Raw genomic sequence first — 5,407 nt, 5'->3', positions numbered from 1 at the left:
TCTCATTCTTCCTGACTTTCACTTTCTGAGCAGCCTGGGGGTTTAGACACATGAATAATAGGTAATAGTGGTAGAGTCAGGATTCAAACCCAGATCCAGCTGGCTCCAAAGCCATTCCTGGTCCCATCCACTGTGGTGTGACACAGATTAATGACATGTATCTGTCCCACTCCCAGCCCCTCACTCGGAGCTTTTGTGCGGAGTAAGCATCAGTAACGTTTACCAAACGTTTACCCTCGCTGCCCAGCACTGCGGGACTTGCTGTGGGTGAGACGAGGTCACAGCATGGAAAGAACGGAGGACAGCTCAGGAGCCCTCCACTCTATTTAGGAGTCTCCCGATGGCCCCTGGGTCAGCCCGTCCCCTCTGCGGTCCCGTTGCTGTGCCAGCGCTCCGGCTTTGCTTTCTCTCCACATTGCCTGCTGGAAGCAGGTAGCCCCGTGGGGCAATGCTGGGAGACGACCGGGTGCGCTCCCCTGGAAGCTGCTCTTTAGCCCCCAGGTTTCCTCATGTGCAAAGTGGGGTGAAAAGTCCCACCTAGGCTAGAGGGGTGGGGCAGTATGGCCCTGGCAGCCATGTGGATGAGGGTTGTCCAGTAAAGAGCGGTGCCTAGGAAGGAATGTTGTTTGGGTGGTCCCAGGGTGGTCTCAGACCCCGGGGTGCAGGGTCCAGGATCTCTGCTGCCCAAGTCAAGAGAAGGGCTGGTGATGGACTGGTGACAAGGAAGACCCCCCACCACCACCACCAAACACCCTAGAAGTCACCTCCTCTCTCACCTCCCTAAAAACCAGGGTGGAGTTTCTCACTCAGGCCCTGTTTCAGAACAGGATCAAGGATGGAGACTCAGACAATCCTGGCCTATCAGGCCTGGGAAGAGCAGGGCGGAACCGCCCACTCTTAAAGGCGCTGAGGACCTCAGCCATTGGGCATGGCACTCAGGCGGCTGCCTTCTCCATGTCCGACAGCTCTTTCCTTGACTATCAGGAGAAAAGGGCTTCAGCTCCCTCCCCACACATTCGGGCAAGTGCAGGGAGTTCTTCTCTATCTCTTGAGTCTTAGCGGAGTTGAAGTTTCTCCTGAATTAATCCTGGCTAGGCACAGCCCGCTGCTCCGTGGCTCAGGCTCCTAACCAGAGCTCCTGTCCCTGCAGCCGCCACACCCACCCCAGCCCCAGCCCCGGCGGGCCCCCTCCTTCATCTCCCAGGCGCCATTCCTGGGAAGACATGGCTGTAGGGCTAGCAGGCCTTTCACTGAACTGTTGATGGAGGAAGGGCACCAGCCAATGTACACAGGACATCACCATCAGCTTTGCGGGTCCCTAAGTCCCAGTCATCACCCCAGGGATTTCTGACTGGCCTTGTCTCTCCTCGGGCTCCAGGTACCACCCCTTCCAAAGGGAGTCCTCCACTATGCTGCCCCACACTCCTCCCCAAGTTCTCATCCTCCTACTCTCTCCCTCAGGCTGACAAAAGGGCCTCTCCTCCATCGCTGGTGGGAGTACACACTGGTTACAGCCTCTGCTGGGGGACGAGGACTGCAGCGACATGTATCAGAACCACAGATGCATGAGACCTTTGATCCAACAACTGCTCTTCTGGGCCTTTGTCCGGCAGAGACACACCCACGTGGAAATGACACAGGTACCAGGATGGGCTTTGCGGCATTATTTATAATAGCAAAGGATGAGAAACCCACTAACTGCTCGTCCACACGTTTGTACGGGACTGGTGGCCTGAATGATGGCACATCCATCCAGCGGGACTCTGTACACCCATTAAAGAATGAGGCAGCCCCCTACAAAATGACAGCCTGCACTGAGACATGTTATTAAGTAAATGAAGCAAGGTGCAGAGCAGTGTGAACAGTATGTGTTCCTGTTTACACAGCTCCTGTGTGTAAAAAACAACAACCATTTGGGGGCCGTATATGTGTATATGTGTAGATGAACTTGCTTGCGTTTACATAGACTATCTCTGGAAATATGCACAAAAACACTGGTAACAGAGATTTCCTCTGGGAGGGGATCTGATGGGCTCGGGGGTGTGGTTGGGAAGGAACTTACTCTTCACGGGACACCGTGGGTACCTTTTTGATGGTGACAATGTGCAGATATTATCTGTTCAAACAAGAAATACTACTTTTAAGTGAAAAAATAAATACCTGTTACTGGGTGATGCAGATCATTTCATTCTCGCTTTCCCTCTCCTCTGGGCTGGGCCCAGGAGGCCTCACCTTTATGAGTCAACGAAGTCATCTGGAAGTGAGTCAGGTCTCACCCCTCCGTGGCAGGGGCAGCCACATCCAGTGTGTGTGATTATTTTTCCCTCTCCTTCCTCAGGAGCAAGTTGTCCAATGCTGTTACTGTACAAACGGAAAAACTGAGGCCCAGCTTAGGAAACTCGTGTACCCAGTGTCACCCAGTACGTCAGCCTCTGAGCAGTTCTGAATCTAGCCCCTGAGCTTTTGCTCATGCTGTTCCCTTTGTTCAAATGCCCTTCCCTGCCATTTTCACTCTTCCAGTCTGAGTGCACTGCTTCCAAGAAGCTTCCCAGACCTCCCGGTGGAAATGACCTCTCAGCATGCCTAGCGCATCCCTGCAGCACTGTGCGAATTCCTGCCTTCTCCAATAGCTGCTGGGAGCTCTCTGAGGAGAGACTTGGCCTTCTTCTCTGGAGCCCGAGGCCTAGCTTGGTGTGAAGCCAAGAACAGGAGTTTAATGTTCAAGACCTGAATAAATAAAGGAATGATTGCGTTAATTTCTCCCTCCTCTGAAATCCTCTTGTGTGTCACTGAGACCTCGCTTATATCACTTAGCACTGTCTTTCTTATAGTGTAATTATTTCTGAGCACATTTGCAGAGCACATCTTTCTCCCCCCCACCTTCCCTCTTCCCTCTCTCTCTTTCTCTGCCTTCCTTCCTTCCATTCCCCAGGATCTGTCCTCAGAGAGAGAAAGATTCTGGGAATGTTGTTTGAGTCCCTGGATCCAGCCTAAAGCTGAATCCACCTACGGACTTTTCAGTCACATAAGCCAACAAATGCCCTTTTGTTTTGAAGCCATTAAGAGTTGAGTTCCAGGCCCACCCCGTGGCTTAGCCGTTAGGTGCTCATGCTCCGCTGCTGGCGGCCCGGGTTCGGATCCTGGTCGTGCACCGACGCGCCGCTTCTCCGGCCATGCTGGGGCCGCGTCCCACCTGCAGCAACTGGAAGGATGTGCAGCTGTGACACACAACTATCTACTGGGGCTTTGGGGGAAAAAATAAATAAATAAAATTTAACAAAAAAAGAGTTGAGTTCCCATTCCTTTCCAAAAAAGAGTGTTGTACGAAAACACCCTTAATTGTATTAGAAATGGTATGATTTGCCTTTCTACAGCGCTTTGTATATAATAGATCCTCACACGTATTTGTTTGAGAAAAGAGAGCAGCAGACGTAGCCCCCGCCCTTGAGGCTGGTGATGGAGGAGAGCAGACCCACGCTACACTATCTCTCCCCTAAAGTTCTCCAGGGCCCTGCCCAAGTTCTGCCAGGTGGGCAGATCGTAACGACCCTGCTTACAGGTGGAGAATCAGGGATCTCAGTCACCCCACAAGTCAGTGGCACAGCTTGGTGGAGAGCTCGGCCTCCTGGTTCAGTTCCCTGCCAAATCATTTTCCTACCATCAAAAGAGTGTGTTGGGTTGGCATTGCATATGCACACGATACTCGGGACACAAAGAGGGAAAAGGGTGGTGGCAGGAAATTGGTCATGGTTGGGATAACATAATCATCCTTTCCAAAATCCCAGGATAGCAAGAAAGAATAAAGAAACAAATTTGGATGGGACAGCCGCGTGGAACAAATTTATGAAGTTTAGTTCCAGCGTGTGGCACAAGGTTCTAGAATGTGGTAAGGATGGTGAGCACCACAGTGTGTGTTGAGTGAATTGTGGATGGCGGGACTTGCTGTTGGGGGGTTTTGATGGGCTGTGGCTGTCACCCTATGAGTTAATGAGGGGGCCAGGGCTCCAACTCCCATCTCCTGGTTTCTGAGGACGGTGCTGTTTCTAGTACCCCAAGGTCATGTGCTCTGTGGTATGAATTTTTGCCAGCTGCAAAATGACCAGGGCTGGGGTGGTGGTAGAGGATGTTAGACCTAGGTGGGGGTTTAGGTGAATTAGCAGAGCATCCATTTCAGCCTGTTCCTCGAGTGCCTTCATTCCTGCAGAGGCTAATAAGCTAAAACTGTATTTCCCAGACCTCCTGGGCTTCTGGATGAAGCTCATATCCCCGCTTCTTCATTGTAGCTGACGGCAAGCTCCACCATATGGGTTTTTCCACAGCAATGTTCCATTACTCATGTTACGGGCTGAGCTATATTCCCTCAAAATTCATATGTTGAAGTTCTAACCCCCAATATCTCAGAATTTGACCTTATTTGGAAATACAGTCTTTGCAGATGTAATTAGTTAAGATGAGGTCATACTGGAGTAGGGTGGACCCTAATCCAACAGGACTGGTGTCCTTATAGAAAGGAGAAATCTGGACACAGATACACAGGGGGAACGCCATGTGAACATGAAGACAGACATCAGGCTGATGCATCTACAAGCCAGGGAACACCAAAGATGCCAGCACAGCCCCAGAAGCTGGGAGAGAGGCCGAAAACAGAGCCTCCCTCACAGTCCTCAGAAGAAACAACCCTGCCAACACCTTCATCTTGGACTTCTAGCCTCCAGAACTGGAGACAACACACTGCTGTTGTTTAAGCCACCCAGTCTGAGGTACCCGGTTACGGCAGCCCTAAGAGACTAATTTAGAGCTGCTGCTGGCTTTGCATGTGTTGAGGGGCGTTTGCGGCAGAGGTGAGAGTAGTTTCCGACCCCTGCTCTCAGCTACGGCAGTGTGTTCTCAACCTCAGCAGTGGAACTGCCTTTTCGGATTCCAGCACCTCTGAAGGCAGCACTTCTGGAGGTTCAGCTCTGTGGTGTTGTCAACCGAGTCATTTCCAGAGCCCTGCCTAGGCCTTCTTCTGCATTCCTAACAATTGTCTAAGCACCTAATTCCCCAGAGTAAATCCCTTTCTGCTTAAAACAGCACGAATGCTTTCCTACAACTGAAGCTTGACCAATCCCACCTCACTGGACATTTAACACCATGTCAAATTTTCTATTTTGCATACTTGGCATTCATAAGTTCTAACACCAAGTAAATTGTCAAGACTTGTCGTAAGCCTTTTTTTTTTTGGTGAGGAAGACTAGCCCTGAGCTAACATCCATTGCCAATCCTCTTCTTTTTCTTGAGGAAGATTGGCCCTGGGCTAACATCCCTGCCCATCTCCCTCTATTTTATATGTGGGACGCCTGCCACAGCGTGGCTTGATGAGCAGTACTTAGGTCCCTGCCGGGAATCCAAACCTGCAAACCCCGGG

At 51.2% G+C, this 5,407-nt stretch overlaps 1 long non-coding RNA gene across 1 annotated transcript; it reads left to right on the top strand.

Annotated features, from left to right (window-relative positions):
- The first annotated feature begins 1,232 nt into the window (after positions 1–1,232).
- LOC147917226 (uncharacterized) lies at positions 1,233–2,724 on the top strand. Its single transcript, XR_015552077.1, has 3 exons — positions 1,233–1,378; positions 1,462–1,640; positions 2,339–2,724. It is a non-coding gene; the product is annotated as an uncharacterized LOC147917226 (long non-coding RNA).
- The last annotated feature ends 2,683 nt before the right edge of the window (positions 2,725–5,407 follow it).

This window comes from Ceratotherium simum, chromosome 4, assembly GCF_057802395.1.
Source record: "Ceratotherium simum simum isolate JZ-2026a chromosome 4, ASM5780239v1, whole genome shotgun sequence".
Classification (NCBI taxonomy): Eukaryota; Metazoa; Chordata; class Mammalia; order Perissodactyla; family Rhinocerotidae; genus Ceratotherium; species Ceratotherium simum.
The sequence above is the reverse complement of the archived record's forward strand: the minus strand, read 5'-3'. Positions and strand labels throughout refer to the sequence as shown.